This window comes from Lissotriton vulgaris, chromosome 6, assembly GCF_964263255.1.
Source record: "Lissotriton vulgaris chromosome 6, aLisVul1.2, whole genome shotgun sequence".
NCBI lineage: Eukaryota > Metazoa > Chordata > Amphibia > Caudata > Salamandridae > Lissotriton > Lissotriton vulgaris.
The window spans coordinates 622,369,314-622,393,506 of record NC_141694.1 but is presented as its reverse complement, the minus strand read 5'-3'; the positions used below and the strand labels follow the sequence as shown (position 1 = coordinate 622,393,506).

The 24,193-nt window shown below is 42.3% G+C and overlaps 1 protein-coding gene across 1 annotated transcript in view; it reads left to right on the top strand.

The window, feature by feature from the left end:
- Nucleotides 1–24,193, top strand: part of FUT9 (fucosyltransferase 9) — a 603,582-nt gene that overhangs the window by 130,014 nt on the left and 449,375 nt on the right. Inside the window, exon 2 of the mRNA XM_086925245.1 lies at nucleotides 11,323–11,408. The gene's annotated coding sequence lies outside the window, so the exon portion shown is untranslated. The remainder of the gene's footprint in view (nucleotides 1–11,322; nucleotides 11,409–24,193) is intronic.

Below are 24,193 nucleotides of genomic sequence, written 5' to 3'. Positions count from 1 at the left end.
AATTCTAAGAGGGCATCTCTATTGTTTAACCCTTAATTTGCCTTTGATTCGATCCCAACCTATCTACTGTTTGGGCGTGTAAATGCATTAAGACTATTCAGGACCTTTATGATTTTAATGGTGATCGGCTTTCTTTTGAAGCTCTTGCCACAAAATATGATCTTACTAGGAAAGACCTTTATAGCTTTTTGAAGGTTCCAATTTCCTAAACATTCGTTTTTATTTAATCTTCTAACCCTTTCGCTCCGGACAGGGCATGTAGCGTCCCAAGCTTTAAAATTTTTATCGAGCCCGCAAGCCCCACAATATTCATCTTTTTATATAACATGGTCCAAACACTTTGATAAAGAGGTTTATGAGCATCATTTTCAGAATAACTGGCTTCTGATTGGGAATCTCTCCCTACGCAATAAAATTCCTCCGTCCCTTATCCAATCCAAAATTTTTATAATGCATTTGCTAAATTGGACACCTGCTTGGTTATAAAAATTAAAGCTAAGGAATAATAATAGGTACTGGAGTTGTGATTTGGAACAAGGAACGCATCAACACGTCCTTTGACTGTACGCTATTAGCTGATTGTTGGGCCTCTATACAGAAGCACTCATCGAGTATCTTTAATGTTCCTATTACCTTATCCTTCTCTATGGTAATATTGGGCCCATGGGCTTCAACTGTTCCTCTACCTTTAGTCAAGACTGACATGTCACTACTGGACATACTTTTGTCTACTGCAATCAAAGTGATACTCACAGAATGGAAGTCCTTTCAGCACCTTTCTTTTCACACTTGGTGGGCCTGGGTATCCTATCTTTGTAGCGGTCATACGCTGCATGTAGTCTGGCGATCTTTGGACAATTATGTTCAATACTGCGCTCAGGACTTCGGGGCATACACCTCCAACACCTCTAATACTGGAACCATTTTAAGATTTTTGCGCGTTTTTCTATTTCTTTTTGTATTTTTACTTTTGAAGCAGCTGTTCCACTGGCGCACCCCTACCACTCCCTCACTATCTTTCCCCCTTTCTCGCTTTGTTTTTCCCTTGTCTAACTATCACGTTATAATTCATGATACATGGCTTGTTCCCTTCCAGTCCCTACACAATATTTTATGATGCTTTTTGGAGTATAAATGCTACTCTTACTTATGTACCATTTGTTCATACTTTTTACAGAGACATGTCGTATTTTTCCTTTTATTGTTGCCATCCGACTTTTGTTTACATCTGCTTTTGTATGTTCCCTTATACTTTTTGTATATGTACCAATTTGTTTAGCCTGTATCACTCATTCCATTTATTAATTGTATTTCCCTTTTGTTTAAACTTTATCAAATACTTTGAACAGTAGTTATTGCCAGATAAGCAAACATTCTAATTGGCTGTCCAGTTCGAGTGTTCCATTTCTGGTGATAGTGGTCGTTTGTGCAGCTCTTTTTTAAATTCACTAGTTGCTAACTAATGTCCTCAATTTCCTGCCTGAGATACCTACTACAGGGTGTTGCAACAATTAGCCAAGAGATCAGCTGTACAACAGACTAGATTCCATAGTCTTGGATTATGCTGAGTAAATAAATTGTGAATGATTTTTAAGACCAGGCCAGTCAAACTGAGGGGCTACCAATAAGCGCACTCCTGGCACACCGTGCATATGTGATTTATGGTATTGAAATAGGGGACAATATTCACATATGTAGAATGATATGCAAACCTGTTTATGTTGCAGCAAATGATTAATGCCTTTTTTTATAATCAGTCTATCTCAAAAATATAACATGGAAAGAAAGGACACGAGCCGTGGATATAATTGTTGTAAATCACCCTTCAGCTCCTCAGTTTGTGATATCAGCTTAGGGAATGTGATGACGTCTAGAAGAAACACAGTTCCTCAGTAGTCTGCTAAGGCCGCTGTGGCACAGTCTTTTCGTTCCTTTTAAGTTTTGATCTCATTTCCTGCTTCTTGGGTAATCCAGATATGAAAATATCCCTCTGGCTGTAGTTCATGGAGAACGCATCACTTTCATACATGGCACCCTGAGGGGCTCTGCCAAATGGATAAGGCTGTGCACCAGCTGATTGCTTATTTCACACTGTAGTGACTTTCAGTTTTTCCTTGAATGAAAATTCTTTATATCCTGGTTTCTGTCCTAGAGTGCTCGCCAAAGAGAAGCAATTTATTATGGAAATGTGACGAGAAAGAACTATAAATATATCGCAATGACCTTTGAAATTTTACAGGTATAAAAACTAAAAGTCATGGCTGGAAGCAAGCAGGATTGTAGTTGTAACGGAAATATTAAAAAAAGATAAGTAACTCACACCTATCTAACGTGATTTAGCATCTTGTCTTTGGATGAACACTGGAAACCTTTTAATTCTGGCCAAGCATTTTTCACAGTTCGGTTTTTCACCTTTCTGTTACAGGCTCTGAACCTTAAAGGCACTTAACATTTATTGAGTTTTCATTATCTAAAGACAAAAATAAAACAGCATATATAAGGGACAGTCCAAGAAAATGGGTGCTACACTGATCGAAAATAACCCTTTATTAGAAAATAAAATATATAAAAGCATTGTAGACTTGGGGTCAGAGGTGCGACCATTCCGTTTTGCGAGTAATAAATTGTGTTTTTTTGCAACTCGCAAAACAGAATGTACTAATGTGTCTCAGACACATTTAGCATTTCCCAATGAGGTCTTAAATGACCTGCCGCATCCATATTCATGAGGCAGATTGCAATTTCCGACCCATTGGAATGAGCTACAATCACAGGGATGGTGGCCTGCTGAGGACAGCAGGCCACCATGACTCTGTTTGCTTTTTAAATAAAGCAATGTTTTGTTTTCAAATGCAGCCCGTTTTCATTAAAGGAAAACAGGATGATTTTAACCCTTTCCATGTGGTCGCGATTCCCCTGGTGTGCTGTAAACAACACCAACAGGGGCGGGCCGTGACGAACCCCAGCCGTCATCAGCACACGAGCACCGTAGTGCATGACGGCTGGGGTTCGTCATCAGCATGGAATGATTAAAAGAAAAAAATATACATTTTCTTTTCATTTTATAAGGTCTGGCAGTGGTCTGTGGGACCACTGCATGCTCTTCAAAAATATTTTCAGTGCCAACCACAAAGATGAAGTGGTCCCTTGGGGACCCTTTCTAGTTTGCGACTGGTTTACCACCAAATTTCAATTGTTGTAACTGTGATTGTTTAGCGATAGTATTTGCAGTCGCAAAACAATCGTACATGTTCGGAGCCGAATCATGCAGCGCAATGTGGACGGCTTACAAACGAGCGAGTACGATGCCCGATCCTAACAGATGTATCGACTTGGTTTAACAGGGTCTCTTTCACCCAGGGCCTTCAGGTGGGTACCCATGGGTCCCCCATTTCCATGCATGTGCAGTGTGGCAGGCATCAGGGTGTACTGTTTTCCCCACCCACCCCTTTTTCTTCATCATCGAAAGAACTTTATTCGATTCACAGAATAATCAAAGCATGACTAAAATACTAAAAACATTATTAAATAAAATACATATAGTGCATTGATCCTCATAATATTTACAGTTAGCAGCAGCAAAATTATTATGTAGCAGTGTGCTACATTTACACAGTTGGCAATCTTCAATTGATTTTGTCTCAGAAGTCCCTATGTACAGTTTTTTAGCATTAAGTTCCATAAAGTGGAAAGTGCAAATTTCCTCATCCTTACTAAAAGCACTTATAATACATTGATAATGATATTATTTACTATATACGCTGTTACAAGCTTATGGCATATGCTACATTTACACAATTGGGAATCTTCGGTTAAATTTGTGGCGAAAATATTATCCCCCCTATACGATTTTTACCAATATGTTACACAAAGTGGCAAATGCAAGTGCAAATTTGCATTTGCCACCCCGTTTTTGCAATGAGACCCTGTGTTAGTGTTCGGTACACAGGCTCCCATTAAGTTCAATAGGAGTCCGACCCAACTGAGTCTGACACTATACGGACACATCGTAATCGCTCGGTCGGACTACAGGAGCCTGATTCATTTGAAAAGCTCTCCGAACCAAATCGTTTGGAGGGCTTTCCTAACGAGATGGTAATGGGCCCCTATGTATGGATTTTCTACACAGATGGCCATTATGGCCATCATTTACAATAATGCAGCTTATATAAGATTTCTAGTTTTGTAAGTAAGGTTTTTACTGTTAAAAGTCTCATTGGCTGGCCTTTCTTCAATTTAAGCACTTTAATCTTGCACAGTGACTCTTTATAGTTATCATTTTTGCTGCTAGTATCCGTTATTTACTTGGATCAAACAACACATACAACTGATACAAAATTATTAATTAGAACATGTGTACAGGTTTACTCTGTACAACATTAGCTTTTATGGCTTGCACTTGACAGTTTAGATAGATCTACATTGCTACTATTATGTGTATTGCGCACATGACACTTTAGATGGACTGACATTGCTGCGATAACGTATATATTGCTTTATTGTGATATATCCACTAACATGATCCCATATGTTTCATCATTGCTTCTATACAATTTGTTACATCACCATTATCAAAAACAGTGTGCACTTTATCAGGGAATGTGACATGTGTTATCTATATCCAGAAACTAGATAATACGAATGTTCCCTTTTCTAAAACGTACAATGCACATATAGAGTTTGATATATCTTTGTGATATTCTTGTTGAGATTCTTCATGTGTTTAATGATGATATGTTTATCTTATACTGTGTTTGGAGGTTTACGCTGCTAATGCAAGATGTCACTAAGGGGTGGCTCTCTATGTGCTGAAGGCTGCAGCCTAGCTATGGCATAAAGGGAGCAGTGCAATAAATGAAGGACTGTTTGTAGATCACCCTGGAGAAGGGAAACGGATTGCCCAGTTGATGGCATAAGCCTCACTCATGTTTGCATGGCGACTTTATGGTTTTACACTCCGATAAACTGGTGCAGCTGCCTCTGTGATGACATTTCTCAGGATACGCTGATATCAAGGCTTTATACTTACCTGCGAAATACTTACACTTGCGGTGTAAAGGTTAAGACAAGCCTGGTAAAGACATATGTATTGTTAAGCCCGTGCTGTAAAGGCAGGCCTGGTAATCAATTTAGTAACAAATATAATGTAATAATTTAAATGGAAAAAAAGAAGACAATATAATGTGTAGAGAAGGAGGTTCAAAAAGAAATGATGTGGATGCTTCATGCATTTGATGCTATTTGTGGCGTAGGACGTTCAATAAAACAGTGTCTTGCTGTACGTCACCAAAGACAGCCATTTGTGGGTATCAGTTCATTCATATTAATACTGGAACAAAATAGAATCCCTCAGGAGAAAGGGTTTTCAGTTTATTTTCGTAAGAAAAGCTTGCTGTCCATTGAAACAGTGTAACTCCAATGTAAGCAAAAGTTTCAGGCACCACCTGTAAAGACAAGCATCTAACCTTTCAGACCAAAAGTTGTGTTCTTTAATCTCGGTGTTCCAAATATACACACCTCTTCAGGCACTCTTCTAAGGGGCACAGGCCATGGATTTCATGTATCTGGAAGACAGCATTCAAATGCCCAGCTCCAATTGAGCCTGCTATCTTTCTCCAGCATACTACAATACACTCGGTTTCTTGGACCAGTGTTCCACATTCCATTCAGTGGGTGCATATCGGCTGTTTTGGCCTTCCTGGAGCAGATCAGTCTTTTGCCAATGGGTTGGCAGAAGACCTGCTTCCCTCCACGCCTTTTAGAGTACATGATAGAGGTGCAGATAGCATAGTTCTCAGTCCTCTCCAAGGCAGGCAGGAATGGCTTTCAATGTCAGACTTGTTCTCTTTTTCTTTTTTTAAATTATTTTTAGTGCCTTGTATTCGAACAACAATAATACAGAAGACAATGTAAATGCATCTTCTGACTTGCCTTGATTTACATTTAGCATTTTAAGGTAGTGAATGAATAATCCCCATAGAGGGGTAACAGATTTGCTCCACCCCCTAGTCTCTTACATCCCTCTATAGCCCTGCCAGTTCCCCCAGATCTTTAACCATTTCCTCTGGCATCTTTTGCTCAAATACATTGTATGCTCTGCTTGCCTACTGTTCTGCTATTCTTGTTTCCTTTAGGTTCAAGCATGTTAGATTATGGATTATTAGTTGGGAGAAAGCTCCCACCAACGTAGAATACATTGCATATGTAGGTAAAACATAGTTTCAATGAAAAATCACTGGACTTAACTCCTGGTAGCAATGCCACAAAGCAGCATCCCTTTTCCCAGATAAATGTGTGTTAACAGTACCAAAACTAAATCTAAGTACAAAAGCACACTATTAAGCATACCAAACAACTGTGGTATACACAAGACACATTTAACATTAAAATAACCAAGTGCCACCATTTACATAAAGAGGAACAGGAGATATGAATCTTTGAAAAAATACTCAAAACGTCCATAGGAGCAATACAATTCTAGAAGTCAGTTGTAAACCATTATGTAGTAGCAAATGAGCCAACAGCACCCTCTCTGACACCAATTATGAAAAGCGGCAATTAGCACTGTTCTGGCTCAAAGAGGGTGTCAGAGAAGGGGTAAACTCAGCTGCCTTTCTGACTGCTATATCCTAAGGCTTCCAGTCATTTTGGTACTCTAGAGAGACTGCAGCCATGGATCCATCAGGAAGACAGATCCCTCTACAACTGCTTGTACAGCGAAAGATTCTGTCCCTTTGATATGCAGAAACCTCCTTCACAGATTCACTCTTTTCCCAGGTGAGCAATGGATTTCTCTCTCTCTTACTTCCTTAGAAGAACTGGAAATAAGTCCTAATTTCTGAAAGGATTGACACCAACCTCCTTCTCCTTCCTAAAGTGACCACACCACCAGGGACAGTTTACTGATTAGAGCAGTGAGGCCAGGTGCGGGGGACTTTCCACAGACGACGAGGGAAAATTAGGCGGCTGCTTGGGACCATGTCACAGATAGTTTGTCATTCAAAAATATACATATTCAAAATGCGGTGCTTCAAAATGCAGGTTTTATATGTGCTCAAGTGCGTAACAAAGTACCTTAAGGGCACCACACCATTGTTATTGGAAATCAGAGATTCAGGGTCTGGCTTAACTCAGCATTAAAGTCAATGAAAAGTATCTTAACCTAGCTTAGTAGGAGAACTCCATCAAATTCATCAGTACTCTATCAAATTGAGGATATAATGATGGATGATCCAAATTCTCTGGTTATCTATAAAAGTATTTTAAGTGTGTTTACAAAATGAGCAAACAGAGATTGGATGTTGTAAAACATACTGATAAGACCAATATTCCACCCTTTAGATGTCAGAATATCAAGCTTAAATATTAACCCAAAATGTTTTGGAGCCAAGTATATGTAAGTGAGTATATATTTAATAATCTTTAATCCACACCTGTGTACCTTGAAGAGATATGTCATCAAGGTGCACAGACGTTGGGCTAAGTTTAGTTAAGCTATGCTTACAATATATTTATCTTCACATTTGTAGTAGTCAGTATTTTGCCTATGATATTTTAGTTGCACAATATTTAAAACTCTATACGTAGTATCCCATTCCTCGATTACTTTGATGCATTTCTGAATGTGTTAGTGGGGGACTGATCAAATGGCTAACTGCTGTAGAAGGCAAGTTTTGGGAAGAAAATACTGTCAATATAACAAACTGTTTCAATAAAAGCTATGCAATTGTGTATTAGCATGCCTGGATTTTAACTTTAATTGTATGCCCAACTGATTAGAATTTGGCATTACTTGTATAATGCCCTGAAAAACTCTTTAAGGCATCACTTTCACATTAAATTGTCCTTGGTTTGCGGTCAGAATTTTCAATTTCATTGTGTAGGAATGAAGATTTTTAATAGATTTCCCATTACAAAATAGGAGATTTAGTCTTCGTCATCTAAATTATTCATGAAATATCATCTTAGAATTTTGATAAAGATTTGTAGTTTTCAATAAAATAGAATACATTGTATAAAATAAGATAATGAGTTTATTAGCTGTGGTCCAATAATCCAAAAATGCAATATTCCCAATGGCAATTTCTCTTAACCTTATAAGAAGGAATATACGTGACCTATGTTCTTTGAAAGGCATGTATTTACATTCAAGTTAGCTATGGTATTTTATATAAACCAAAATGATTAAATATGTATAAACTTTTTGCTTTTTCTAACACATTTTAAAAATGTACAATGTACACAATAGATGTTTTTTCATACATATGACTTTTTAATTTGATTTTCTTGAAGTACAATTCACATTTATGTGAAAATGTGAAATGTATTATACACAAATAGCTTGTTTCCCCTTTACCATACTAAGGCCCAGATTTTGATGTCAGTTGGAAAGCCTCCGACATGCAATCGGAGGCTTTTTGACTGACATCTTCAACAGCCTGGCCATTCCAGCTGGATTCCAACAGGCTCAAGGAGCCCGTCTGCCAGTCAGAACCGGCAAGTAATCCCTTAAGGATAGTACTTCCGCCATTGGGATTACAATATCAATTTCCCACAGGCTTTTCATGCTGGGCTTTCTGACATGAAAAGCCAATTAGAAAGTGACTTTGGGGGCCCCTTGCAGGGCCCCCTGCAATAGTGGTCTCCAGTTGGGGGTCTGGGGGGCACATATGGTGCCTCCTGTCAATCCTGCGAGGTGCCTGCCACACGGTGCAGAAGTTAACAAAAACTCCCATTTCAAGCATTTCATCCATCACCTTGTTGTTTTTGCATTTGCAACCCTAAATGTGCCAGGTAGGACCAAACATTGGTCCAGGCTCACTGTGCCAATGGAATCAAGCTAGTCCGGCTGCTAAGGTGATGATAGCCAAAACTGGTCCCAGCATGCTTCTTTCTGGTCCATGGCGGACCTGGCCGAGTAGTTCGAGTGGACTCTTCCCAAGGGGAGCAGGGTCGACACTGATTTGCATATGGTTGGGTCCAAACTGGGGTGGCATGGTGGGCAACAAAATGATTGATTGGGATGCAACCCAAGCAATTGCCAGTGGCTAAGATTAATTCAAGCATTCTATCCATCACGTTGTTGTTTTTGCATTTGCTGCCGTAAGTGCAAAAGGTATGCGTGATACAGTGTGCCACTGGATTCAAGCTAGCCTGGCTGATGTGGGGTGACATCCCCAAAACCTTGTTTCTGGTCCAGGGAGAACCTGGTCTGGCAGTTCTGGCTGAACTATTCCCATGGGGGCAGGGTCAAGACTGATTTGCATATGGCTGGGTCAAAACTGGGGTGGCATGGGGGGGCAAAAAAACAATTGATTGGGATAGGGCCCAAGCAATTGTCAGTGGCTGAGATTAATACAAGCATTCTATTTATCATGTTGTTTTTGCATGTGCTGCCCTAGGTGCGCATGGGATGGCCAGATGTGGTCCTGGGCTCATTGTGCCACTGGATTTAAGCTAACCTGGCTGATGAGGGGTGATATGTCTGAAACCTTGTTTCTGGTCAAGGGAAGACCTGGTATGGCTGTTCTGCCTGGATTATTCCCATGGGGGCTGGGCCAAGACTGATTTGCATGAATCTGGGTCCAAACTGGGGTGGCATCACGGGCAATAAAATTGATGAATCGGGATGCAGCTCAAGCGATTGCCAGTTGCTGAAATTAGTTAGATGATTGCATCCATCACCTTGTTGTTTTTTTGCATGTGCCACCCTAAGTGCACCAAGTATGTCCAAACCTGAGTCCCGGGCTCACTGGGCCACTGGATTCAAGCTAGCCTGGCTGATGTGGGGTGATACTCCGAAACAAGTGCCAGGATGCTGTTTCCATTCCAGGGATGACCTGGCCTAGCAGTTCGAACTTGACTGTTCCCATGGAGATCAGGGTGAAGACTGATTTGCAAACGGCTGGGTCCAAACTGGGGTGGCATGGTGGGCATAAAAACAATGGAATTGGATGCAGCCCCAAGCGATTGCCAGGGGTTGAGATTAGTTCAAGCATTCCATTCATCACCTTCTCATTTTTACTTTTAGAAAGTGTTCATTTCTCTCCTCTTACTGCTCTGTGTGCCTGCTGTATATCCCAATACACATCTGAAGTGGGTGACAGCTGCACTTTGTGCATTCCCTCTAGACAGCCGCAAACACCGGAAAGGTAGGTGTGACAGAGAACTCATGTGCATTGATTTGCATTCTGATAGCTCTTCCTGGGTAAGAAGAGAGGGGGAGCTGACACCTACACCTGAATAGGCACTCTTGTGTTTCCCACACAAAGTCCCGCTTTATGACTCTAAGCAGTATATTTTTAGTTAGTCTTTAAAAATCCTAACTCTGGTTCTGCCTATGGGATATTTGTTATTTTGGTCTTGATTTACTCCTAAAAAGGTTCTTAAACTGAGTAGAGTAAGAGTATTTTTGTGGTGTTTTCATGGAAAACAACCATTACAACACAGTCATTACAATGCACTACCTTTACAACTCAGCTGTTACAACACAACTCCCTTTACATTGCATGCCGTTACAACGCATATGATTACAACACATCACTATAATGCATGCCATTACAATGCATACCATTACAACACATGCCTTTACAACGCATTATAAGGTAAGTAATGGGGATTTTTCAGTTGTTGGGTGGGTATGGGTTTTGTGGTAAATGGGGACACTATTTTTACCCCTACACTATCCAACACTTACGCTACTGTTGCACTCAATGGAGTGTGAATAGTAATATTTACCCCTACACTATCCAACACTTACCCTACTGTTGCACTCACTGGAGTGTGAATAGTCATTATTACCCCTACACTATACAACACTTACCCCACTGTTTCCCCAAAAGTATTATGCATTTAAATGGTATGCATTGTAAAGGTAGTTTCTAAAAATACGTTGTAATGGCATGTGTTGTAAATTGTTTGTGTTGTAACATCATATATTCGTTTTCATTGTGTCACTCTGTGTGTGTTTGACACAAATACTTTATACATTGCCTCTTCATATAAGCCTTAATGCTCTGTACCACACTACCAGAGGGTGAGCAACGGTTATCTTTTAGTGTGTATTTGGCTTACCCTGACTAGAGTGGTGGTTCCGGCTTGGACAGGGTGCATACCACTGTCAACCAGTAACCCCATTTTTATCAATCAAGATTCATTTTGTTTAAAGAATTTGTTTTAAAAAAAAATTTCTTCCATTATGTTATTGTAATCCAGTTCCTACTTAGGATGTGTTATGTTGTGCAGTTACAAAATTATTGGATGTCTTGGTCTATAAAATGTTTGATAGAGAACTAACTTTCTCTTCCATTCTTTTTCTTTTAGGAATTAATCTCTTAACCTATGCAGAACCTGGAAGAACTGCTGATAGCAGGCCCAACGAGGGAGACTGCAAACTGGACATCAAATAGGTAAGCCAACAACATGTTTCTCAAAGTTGATGAATGCAAGGTCTGAACCAATGGAAGCGACCAATGATGTCACCTCATTGCAGAGCGCTTTCACAAGGTCTGGCATTTATTAAATAACAGGGTCATACCCCATCCTGCCTAATCATTCGGTCGAGCCATTTGGCCTACAGGGTATATCCTCAAAACCTCGAGAGCTACATAAGCTGGTGTTTCAAACCAAGTACAGCAGGGACATTCAGGCAAATGAATACAGTACAACCCAAAGCATATCAATAAACCAGGGCAATGGGAAAATAACTCCTCTCAAGAGATGTATATGCAACACTCATACATTTAGAATGTTGGGTTACTCTTCGATAAAAGGTTTACATCCATAGCGTCAACATTTTAAGAAGTACATTTTTAGTGTTGTTTAACATTTCTGTAGTGTAGCTGGCTCAGATGGCAAGTGGAAGAGCATTCCAGTGCTTGTGTCCAAGAAGGCACAACAACCAAATTCTGGACGGTGCACAGGGTACTTTAGGCTGGGTGAGGATATCTTAGCTGGACCATTCCATCAACCTCAGTTCCACTGCGTGTCAATCACTTGAGGAATCTAGATATCTAGAAGACGTGGTGGTGGAGGGGGGATTCCTTTCTTGCTTTACTTATGAACTGTATGTTCTCTCCTTTATGTTTGTAATATTTTTCCATTAAATGATTCTTATTTTGTTTACCATTATATAATTTATTTTTTAAGCTATCTTGAAATATCCTTGCTTAGTTACACTTAGTAGGATTACCTTTCTGCTTATATTGGGCTTCCCATTGTGAGCTATGGTTAATCTAATTGAACCTTTTGTGCCTTTGAGGAAACTTTGGTTTAGGCAGAAGGAAGCTCAGCTATCTATGCTAAGAATGTTACTATCCCCATAGCATACAGTTAGTTACACTTTGTTTTCATTAATCAGAAAAAAGTGCCATTTTGCTCTGAAAACTGTTGCAGTTTGTTTTATTGCATAAAGTGGGTTAGTTTGGTCTAATAGTGATATTGTATACAGATTGTTTTGCTTCAGTGTGCCATAGGAATTCATGCTTGGGCTCGCTTAGTTTCTAGTCAACATGCAGTGAAATTATAGAGGAATTCAGGTGTAGAGAAGTGTGAAGATTATTCATATATTTTCAGGGAACATTTCTGTGCACAATGGCACATTTCTGCAGAGATGTTCTCTGTAAGTTTTCTTTTGCTGCACTTTTTTGAACACTAACTCTTTCAACTACTAAATATTTTATGCAGAACAACCATGTAAATAGTTAGTATTGATATGCGCAACATAAATTGTCGCAAGCTAGGGTTTACAGCAGTGTTTTGTCAAAGTGAAAAACTGTCCGGTGTTGCAAATTTAACCACATATCTTAACTAAAATGACTAAAAAATTCACAAGATTACGCACTCCTATACAGTTATCATATCTTGTTTGACAGTGATGACTTTTTCAGTTGAGGAATTTGCAACACACAGCCTGCCTTGCAAAGGAGTGTTTGGGCTTTATTACACAGAGTAAGCAACGAAAGTGTTAATTTAAGACTAGTCTCTGTCAGTTTGGGGCTGACTGGTGTCTTGAATTGTGAAAGAGCTCGAGGAATGCTATTTTACCGTGGTAAATGATTATTTGTCTCTGCAACTTGAAAGAAAGGTGTTTTTTATTGGGAATGGGCACCATTTGCAGACATCACTAAACAACGGGGCATAACACAAAAAATGTCTTCACAAATCAATCCAACAACACAACAAAAACATCGGCCACAACACAACTAAAGAGTGAAAACAGTATGCAACACAGCAACCTCAGTACAACACAACGATAACACAATGCAATAATGCAGCAAAAAGAACACACCACCACAACAAAATGTAGCACAAAAAATGTGCCCTAACATTCGGGTCACACATTACCATCTTTCATATTACAATGGAAAAAGGGGTTTAAACCAAGCACAGCTTGAGTTGCTTAACTCCAGGACATGCATTAGCGCCAGTCGCAAATGTTTCTGTGAGCCAGCCCTTTGACAGCTTTAGAAGTAATCTGGTCAGAAGCGGTAGCACTTCCTGATAATGTTCTCAAACTTAGGAGAGATTTGGAAGGGTGTGCAGTCTGGCAGCTGCTCCCAACATAGAGACCTAGGCCTTGTAGTCAGATTCCCACTTTTTTGCATTTGAAGTCATCCCCATGACTACCACTGTGTACTCCTTTCGTCAGTATTTGCATATTTGGGTACAGAGAAAGTTAATCACAGATGATGCAAGCAGGGTCCACCTGTTAGAAAAGTCTTCCTATCTAGGTCGCGTTTCAGATAGCGCCCATTCATAGCACAGTCAGTCCTAAGTGGTGCATTGTCAAATATCCCTGGGGCTTTAAGTCCAGGAAATCTGAAACTCACTTACTTCTGTACGTCTTTTTCAGTTTGCCAGGAAGTGGAACACTGCTGTCCCTTAGAATGCAGAGCGCATTGTGTCAAAAAAGCAGCCATTGTTGAAATAATTTGATTTACTTTAAAATTGTTCCGCAATGGTGAAGTCACAACCGGAATGGCAGTTTAATTTTTTGACAGGAAAAGCTTTTTTTTAACATGCAAAAAGCGTGCTAAAGTGTTAAGGGGACTTGAAAGAATCACTCTTTTCATGACTTCTGAAAGGAGGAACGGAAGAGAGTGCCAAGCGTGAAATCGCCATTCATTCATTCTGGCTAAGGAATGCTTTAGAGCATTTCCACATGTAGACTTCTTGCAAGAATTATTACAGCATAACATTCTCAAACGGTATCCTTGATGACAGTGGAAATGTCGGAGGTGTATGGAAGACAGCAAACCATTAGACGATGACACCAAAGTCAAAAACGGCTAAATTGAAAGAAGCTGTCAAAAACAATTATGCGAAGTGAACACACACATTTGTTTTTACACTTGCATTGGCAAGGTCAGGTGGTACCTGGTGCGGAAAATTCTTTGTCACCCGCGGCTTGCCAAAATATGTCTTTAACGGCTAGATGCATCAAGGGTTTTTGCATTCGCAAACGGTGCGAATCACAAATTTCGGCCGTTTGCGAATGCAAATCCCGTTTTTGGGATGCATGAAGCATTTTGCCATTTTCGCAATTTAAGAAATCGCAGTTTCATTGCGATTTCTTAAATTGCGATTGCATTTAAGAAATCGCAATTTTGTGATTTCTTAAATGCAATGCATGATTACTTTGGAATTACGAATTCGCAATTTGGAAGGGGTAAATTAGCATGAAGTTGAACTTCATGCTAATTTACCGAAAACTTTCAAACATGCACTAGTTGCATATTTGAAAGTTTTAATTTACACACTCACATGTCCTTGGGTCATGTGTGTGTGTAAATTGCAATTCCAGTTCAATTTCAGGGGTGCAGGGAGGGGTTCTTTGAACCCCCTCTGCACCCTTGAAATTGCATTCACATTTTGCGAATCGCAATTTGAAATTCGCAAAATGTGAATGCCTTCCCATTCATTCCTATGGGCCTTTTGGCCCATAGGAATCAATGGGATTTGCGAAATCGCAATTAGGAATTCACATAATATTTGCGATTCGGTAAAAATTGCGATTTTTACCGAATCGCAAATATTATGCGAATAAAATCATGCATACCATTTTGCGATTCCTTATTTGCGATTCCCTAAAAATCGCAAATAAGGAATCGCAAAAGCTTACAATGATGCATTTAGCCTTAAAACACATATTTTTGCCATTTTGTCACCCCCATCAGTGATGACACTTATCACCACCTGCTTGACAAAATGGCAAAAATATATTAAAACACATATTTTTGCCATGTTTTCACCCCCCTCATTGATGACACCCGGGGCGGTCCGCACCCATCGCAGACCCCTTCCATACGCCACTGTACATCTGTTGTGTTTAATGCGGGGAGCACTTTCCTGCTTGGTGTTGAAGCCTCAAGCTTTAAAAAGCAAGAGGTTGTAAAATTATTTATTGAAGACATATTTTTACACCAAGCCATGGGCCAAATTTATCTGCCAAGTCAGCTTCGTGCAATAAACAAAGCATCAATAAAAATACATGCTTATATACAAACATAGAGGCGCTTTGGGTCAGCCCCTTCATCCAGTGGTCTCCTCAACTTCGTTGAGTCCAGCTCAGCATACAGAATTGAGGCAATGGGTTAGCCCACTTCAACCATTGTCCCTATTGCACGGTTATGGCATTTCACCTAATATCATGTGTACTTCAGCATCAGGACTGGTAGACTAATAATAGTCTTTGCCATTGCATTTTCTTTCAGTTCTTTATCGTTTTTTAAATGTTTTTTTATCCTATCTGTGTATTTAAATTATGTCTTTGTTATTATAATTCACAGCTTATAGTATCTTTCCTTTGCAACAATAAGAATCTTATATTCCTGTGGTGCGCATTAAACAAAATAATATTTTTTCTAAGTATAACAGTCTACTTCGAAGTTCCCAAACTGTTCTATTACATTTATATGTGATGGTTATAATTTTTCAGATTCCCAATGTTTATTGCAAGTAATAAAGTATCTGTATCTAAACTCAACAAGACCAAAACGACACAAAACCAACATACATGTAATTAGAATATGATTTTAAAAGGTTTCAAGCAATTTGGGCCATTGAAAACCATGGATGTATGATTTTATACAAATTACCTATAGGTGCGTCAAAATTCTTGAGGCCACAGAGAAGGAAAGCATCGAGAAACAAAGAGATGTGTCAGTTCCTGAGTCCTTGGGGACAAATGTGATAGGTACACTGCACTCAGAAGTGATGCATCAAATCTGAACTGTAGGACATGATTTGTCAAATCCAAGATGGTTCTGGTCTGCGGGTGATGCGTCGGAAAAATGTGCCGCACAGGTGCGATGCGTGGAAATTGACGATGCGCCAGTTCTTGCAGTAGTGACAGGCAGTGGTGTGGCGGTGCGTGGAGATTCTTCTGGCACGACAGTGCTGTATCGGGAAAAACAGCCGCAAGAAGAGCATGCATTGACATTCTCAGTTCTTCAGGTTTCTTCCCGCTCCCAACATCAGAAACAGCCTCCAGAGGCCCAGAACTGGAATGGGCACCCCCTGGGAGGTCAGAACTCTCAGCAGCAGACTTCAGGGGAGCTGGGGGTGAAGTCATTCTGTCCCTGAGACTTCAGAACAGGAGGCCAGCACACACAGGCTCAGGAGATCCTTCTTCAAGCAGGTTCACTGCAAAGTTCCAGTCTTTGTCCATTCCTTGGCAGAACCAGCAACTGCAGACCAACGCCACAAAGCACAACGCAAAGGGGCAGTGCTCCTCCTCACATCTCTTCAGCTCTTGAGTCCAGAAGTAATAAAAGATTCTGGGGTATAAGGTCTACTGCTTTACCCCATTTTGTCTTTGTTCCCCTTGTTCAAGGGTCTCTGAGCCCAGTCCAAACTAGTTTTATCCTCATTTGTGCAGTATGACCACAGGGGATGGAGAGAGAATTGTGCAAGAGAGACAGGCCCTATTCAGGTGCAAAGAAATTTCCTCCCATTACCCTAAATTCAGCCAAGATCTTTTCAGCTCAGGAAGGGCCGGGCAAACCTCCCCCCCCCAGTGGCTGTCTACAGTGAATACACATCCCCAGCCCTTGTCACTCCAAAACCAGACAATTCATCCACAAACAAGGGGAGGCACACAGAATGGTAAACAAGAAAATGCCTACATTCTAAAAGTAAAGTGAATAATAATGGTTCTGTCGGACAGAAATACACAGTGATATAGTATTCCAATAATATTATTTGTATACTTCGTCCCTAATCAGGATACAAAGACAGTGGTACATATACCAATACAATAAACCACACTGACCACAAAGTAAAAAATGAAAGTACATTTTTACTCATACACTTTCATATTTCGAATTTGAATCAAGAAATATTCCAGTTGCTGTCCCTAGAACACTTAAAACATACATAACACATACATTTTGTGCAAAACTGGTACGCAATTAAAACAACAAGTAAAATTGTCAATTCATATACTTATTGGCAACGACAACTATATATACAATAATGTAGTAGGTACATCAATTTAATCTTGGTTCCTAAAAGATTTTGAATAGTTGGTTCATGTAAGAAGGGATTGCGTCAACGTTTCGACCCTGGGGAGCGATGCGGTGATTGGGCGCATCAAGGACGGTTTTTCATCAGGACTGTATATATGTAGGACAGGCTTTTGCAGACCTTGCTCCACTCGGAATCCTGGTCTCTTTCTGAAATGTACTGCCGGTCAGCCAACTCAGACAATATAGATGTTCTTTAGACCTCTGTAATGATTAATTATACAGGAGGTGGGATGAGGCGTTGTTTCTTTGATTTTTCGCTGTCGTTATCTGTGTCCTTAACCTTCTGACTACCCCATGAGAGTGGAGCAAGGTCTGAAAAAGTACCTACTAGATTATTGTATATATAGTTGTCGTTGCCAATAAGTATATGAATTGACAATTTTACTTGTTGTTTTAATTGTGTACCAGTTTTGCACAAAATGTATGTGTTATGTATGTTTTAAGTGTGTTCTAGGGACAGCAACTGGAATATTTCTTGATTCAAATTCGAAATATGAAAGTGTAAGAGTAAAAATGTACTTTCATTTTTTATTTTGTGGTCAGTGTGGTTGATTGTATTGGTATATGTACCACTGTCTTTGTATCCTGATTAGGGACGAAGTATACAAATAATATTATTGGAATACTATATCACTGTGTATTTCTGTCCGACAGAACCATTATTATTCATTTTATTACCCACCCAGGTTCTGAGGGTTACAGGGTCACCCCATTACATGTAATGGTACATTCTAAAAGTTGTATTTTCAAACAATCAATTTAGAAACCATCTTTACTAAAAGGTGTGTTATGGGGGCATGGCCAAGATGGAGGCCAGATGAGACGTGAATTCGAGTCTCTCCGGCACCGCCGACATCCAGCATTGTGATTGTGTCTCAGTGCCAGGTGTTTTGATGAGGGGGACTCAATAAAACATCTCTGCAGCTGCCTCAGCAGAGGAGAGGGAGCAAACATGGTGAGAGCCCCCGGATGGTGATGGATTGTGACTTCGGGGCCTAGCAGAGTGGTGCTGGAGTGTGCGGAGCTGAGGGAAGGTGCCAGCGGAAGAACATTTTCCAGATGCCCCCTATCCGGGGATACAGACATCCAGAGAAGCACCCGTGAACCCCCTCAATGGACTCGTTTGGAGGGGGTCTGAGCGGAGCTCCTGCAGTGAAGGGGAGCAGTGGTTGGCAGAAAGTAAAGGCCCTGTGGAGCCCAGCGAGCGCTCAATATGGGTGCGGCTGGTGGGCGAGGCCCTTGTAGAGTAGAACCACCTGGGGATACTGGGGGCTGAACTTTGCCAATCAAGACTCCCTGCTGGCTGGAGAAGAAGCCTGGTCCCTCATACTGCTCCATGCAGCCCTCTACAAGGAGAGAGACTAGGGGTGAAGACTGAGCTCAGTGTTGTCATTCGTCGGACTTGTTGAGTGCTGACTGCTACGTGGGCTCGTGGCGGGAGACGGAGGCACCAGAGCACCTCCCAGCTGGGGAGGGTGGCATTCAGCTGCCCCTGGAAGACATACAGTCAGGGAGAGCCAGGATAGCACAACAGGATAACCCTCTAGCATACAATTGAAGTTGGCCTAAAGCATGCAGGGGGTCCCAGCCCGTTGCAAGGGCACCTGGTGTGGAGCGTTTTCACGCTAATCATTGGCAGCAATGTGCGGTGGACCGTATCTGGTCTCAAGATAGTTGGTGGGCTCTGATGGTCTCCACCAGGAACTAGGAGAGAACGACGCTGCAAATACAATCGGCTCAGGACTTTAGAGACTCCTGGGTGTGTGGCCCGTGCCTAGCTACTACTCATAATGCATGCTGACACATGGGATAGAGCGGGCCAAGGAGCAGGCCAGCAGGGATACACTGCAGATGGCCTCCGTGCTGTCAGAGGAACGCAGAAGAAGGGGTCACCACCTACCCACATCAGTGCCAACAGGCTAGCCCCTGGGGTAGGGGTATGCAGTGAATACTTGCTCCTTCATGAGCAGTGCACCCTCCCCACCTGGCCCATAGTAACAGCATAATCCTCGGGATCAAAATAGCACTCAGGGATTTCGACAGCTGGGTCTGACGAGGGACCGACTCCAATGGCTGCCAGAGTCAAGAGGGACCGAACCATAAAGGAAATGCTGATGAAGCAGCCTCTGGCAGGTGCCCCCGGTGGGAGCCCCAGCAGGGAAAGATGAGCAGCAAGAGGGATGGGACACTGCGGACAGCCCTGCCACCAAGGCTTTTATGACCACTCTCTTTACCTCTGTGTGTGCAGATATACATTCGATGCAAACCCAACTCTCAGCAGACCTAAAAGAGGTACGGAAAGACCTGGATGCGATGGGAGACCGAGTTGCATCGTTGGAAGAACAAGAGACGGGCAGAGATGAGGAGTTGGAAATGATGCAGCAAGAACTCCTCCAGCTATGAGAGCAGCACATTGAACTGCAGAAGTTGGCCATAGACCTGGACAATCGCTCACGGAGAAATAATGTTTGCATTAAAGGAGTGCCAACTCAAGTGGAAGAAGAGGACATTTGTGCCTTGTCATTGCTCTAATCCAACAAGTGTTGGGAGACGACGGCCCCTCGGACATTCACATTGATTGTGTGCACCGCGCTGGACTGCCAAAAAGTAATAAAGCCACACGCGGACATCTTAGTGTGTGTACATGACTACAAATGAAAGAATCAATCATCCATAGGGCGAGAAACGCTCACCCAGTGCAGTTCCGAGGCCACACGTTGAGGTTTTTTAAAGACCTCTCCATGACTACACTCTACACAGAAAATTTCGATCTGTCACCTCGAATCTTAGAGAAAGGGATCTCGTACTCTTGGGGGCACCCCTTCCGCATTATATTTCAACTTGAAGGCAAGCTATGGCAAATCAAATACCCAAAAGTGGCTGGAGAGGTCTTGGGTCTTGCAGACTAGCCGCCACAGGGAAATACCAGCAATCACGCAAGAAACCCTCCACCCAAGGAACCCTGCTGGCACAAAGAAGGAGGATTCCCCACCAGTCATGAAGCCCGCCCGATCAGCCTCCCCTGACTTGACCTGGGGCTGGGGTTTGTTGGGGATTTGTTTGGGTATGTTTTTGACATTTTTCTTTCAATCCTCCGCACCAACGGCAGTTAGGTCAGGTAGGCAGACGGTAACAGAGCAACCACAGTATAACCAGCTTTGACACCACACTTTTCTTAGTTGGAGCAGCTGTTCACCGCTGCACATGAATAGATTATGGGTAGAGCCCTGAAGATTGTAAGCCTCATTGCCAAAGGCCTTAATCACACCCTAAAGTGCTCAGAGATTTTGTCCCTACTGAAGAGCTCAGGAGGGGACATTCTGTAGCGAGACACACCCCGCATGCTCTCCTGGAAATTCCCCACCAATTACGGTCCTCTAGCACCTAAAAAAAACCAACAGTGTGACTATTCTCTTTAGCGCGAGATTCAGTGGCAAAGTACTTTTGTCTATAGCTTAAATCAAGGGGTGGTTGTTGGCAGTTAGAATCCAATGGGAGGCATCTCATTTTACTCTTGCCAACATTTATGTACCAAACACAAAACAAGAAACTTTCATTACCAATGCTCTGAGAGACATAATGGCATCCTCGGATGCAGGTATTCTGGTAAGGGGAGACCTCCACCTGATGATGGAAGCCACCCTCAATCTCTCGGGGCAGGTGTCCCTGCAATCAGGATCTTTTTCTGAGGAGTGCTCGCGCTGGTTCATGGATCATGGTGTCCAGGATATCTGGCGCAATCACCACCTGGGCACAAGCGATTATGTATATTACTCAGGAGGACATAACACTTCTTAGTTTCAACTGCACCTGTCCCGCACCTCTGCGACTCCTCCATTGACCTGCGCTCCCTTTCAGATCACGTAATGATCACAGTCTCACTACAGGGCAACACTCACCCTTCTGTCCCGGCAGGGTGGCATCTGCGGGAAAGCCTCCTGCAATCCAAGGCGACTGTGGAACATATTGGCACGCGACTCCTAGACTATCTGGGTACTAACAATGTTGGGAACATATCCCTGTTGGCGGTCTGGGAAGCCTAAAGTTAGTAATGAGAGGGGAGTTAATTGCAATCTCGGTGGCAGACAATAGAATGTGCTCCAAGATGTGTCAGACTATTGAACAAGAAGTCGTGGAGTTAGAGACAATACTCAAGCGAACAGAGGCACCTAGAATCTGGAGAGAGCTAGAGAAAAAGAGACTCCTCCTGAAGCGTTTAGACCAGGATAAGGCAGAATACGTCCTCCTTCGACTGCGCCACAAGTTCTTCCTGAGCAGTGACAGATGCAGGAGAATGCTGGCGCAGAGGCTTTGAGAAAAGAAAGGGGCAGCCGCGATTCGCTCAATTAAAAAATCCTCTGGTGAAGAGACACAGGTCGTCCGGGAGATAGCGGATGTAGGCATACATTTTTACCAAGCCCTGTACTCTGAGACGGACACACCTGAGCTAATTCCCTCACCTTCGTGCATGAAGTCAAAGTCAATCGGCTGCCAGAGGCAATCGCAGAACAGCTCGACCAGACAATCCGTGCCAAGGAAGTAGTCACAGCAATTGCACACCTTCAATTGCACAAGTCCCCTGGTCCCGATGGGTTCACAGTACAATTCTACAAATTGTTCCAACTGGAGTTAGCTCCCCTTCAGACTCATTTGTTTAACTCTTTTCTGGAAATGGGGACCTTGACAGACTCGGTGATGGAAGCCTCGATATCGGTGATACTCAAGCCAGCGAAGGATCCTACGAAGTGTGGGTCCTATCATTCCATTTCCTTGTTGAACATTGATACGAAAATATTTGCTGGAATCCTAGCTGCCCGCCTGAACACATTCATGGTGGGCTTGATGGACCCAGATCAGGTTGGGTTTATCCCCACAAGTGGAGGATAATACGAAACAATTGTTCCACCGCATGGACGTCATCCATAGGTCACACAAAGAAACTCTAATCCTATCCATCGACACTGAAAAAGCATTTGACCGTATTCGCTGGTCCTACCTCTTCGACACACTACACCACTTTGAGTTTTGTGAGGGGTTTATCAAATGGGTTAGCTGGATATATACCGCCCTAGTAGCCCCCATCAGGATCATCAGAGTGTCTTCCGACCGGGACCTAATAGCATGAGGCACCCATCAAGGTTGTCTGTTATCCCCTCTCCTCTTTGTGCTGTACCTAGAGCCGTTTGCACAAAAAACTCACAATGATACGCAAATGAGGGCCATCAAATTTGGGGCAGAGACTCATACTGTCAAGCTCTACACGGACAATATGTGATCCTCTCTCTAACACATCCACAGACATCCATCCTGAGTCCCGGCTCACTCACAGAACTGAGAAGCTTCAGAGAGATCTCTGGATTCAAAGTAAAACTCAATAAATCTTAGATTCTGAATCTCTCTGTGGCTACAGATCAGGAGGTGAAGCTAAAGAAGGAACTTCCACTGACATGGGCTGAACAGTAAATTCCAAACGTAGGCATCTCGCTTGCCCCTTCTATACTTAAGACTCTTGCCCTGAACTATGCTGCGTTCACTGAACAAATGACACACGCACTAAATGCTTGGGGCTGACTGAGACTCTCCTGCTTCAGACGGGTAGCGGTGGTCAAAATAACGATCCTTTCCAGTACATTGTACATCTTTCAGACCCTGCCACTAACCCTGCCCCGGAAAGTGCAACGCTTTCTGTAACTCACAATTAATAGATTTGTCTGGGGAGGCAAGAAACCACGCCTGCCTTTTACACAACTGGTAAAGCCTAATGGGGAAGGGGGAGTGTGGCTACCACAAATCTATAGGTACCTGCAAGCAGCATACCTCTGCTACGCTGTGGAATGGAACAGACCATTATTGGAGAAACATTGGTCTTTTATGGATCAAACAGTTGCAGAGGTAAACATTTGGAGGGAGATCTGTCTCCCACGCAAGTACCGAGCGTGGGGGTTATACTCCTCTCCAGTAACGGCATCCATGATGAGAGTGTGGGACAGGGTGGTGAGCACTAAAGGGCTGACAATGTTTCCATCCCCAATGACCCCACTCATGGATGATCCTGACTTTCCACTGAGTTGCAAATCGGAGGTCTTCGGCAGATGAAGGGAGTGGGGTTGTACGCGAATAGGATCTTTAAATGACCCTAAGAGAATTATCCCATTTGATCAGTTGAAACAGGAGTATGAGCTCACCAAAGCATATGCCTTTCACTTCCTCCACTTCTGTCACTGAGGTTGTGTCGTCAGCCTTGAGGGGACTGATGGCATTTGAGAAATGGTTGGTTTGCAGACATGACATTAAACAGCTCATATAAGAGCTCTATGCAATGCTGATGAGAGAAACAGAGAAAGGACACTTCATGGGACAGCGGCGGTGATGGGAGGAGGAACTAGGACGAGGTCTCTCGGATAAGGAGTGGGAAAATATATATTTTAGGGCTCACCATACAGTGCACAGGACCGCTGGGACAGAATTAGCCTACAAAGTCTTATCATATTGGTACCTCACCCCTGCACGTATCCCTAGCTGGGACAAGAATTGCTTGGAAGATGCTGGAAGAGATGCAGGAGATGGGTCCACTGGTCTATTTGCTTTGGCCAAGTTTAAGCGCTTCTGGCTGGTGCCCTAGATGACATAGATAGAGCATATAATACCAATATTCTGCGTTTCCC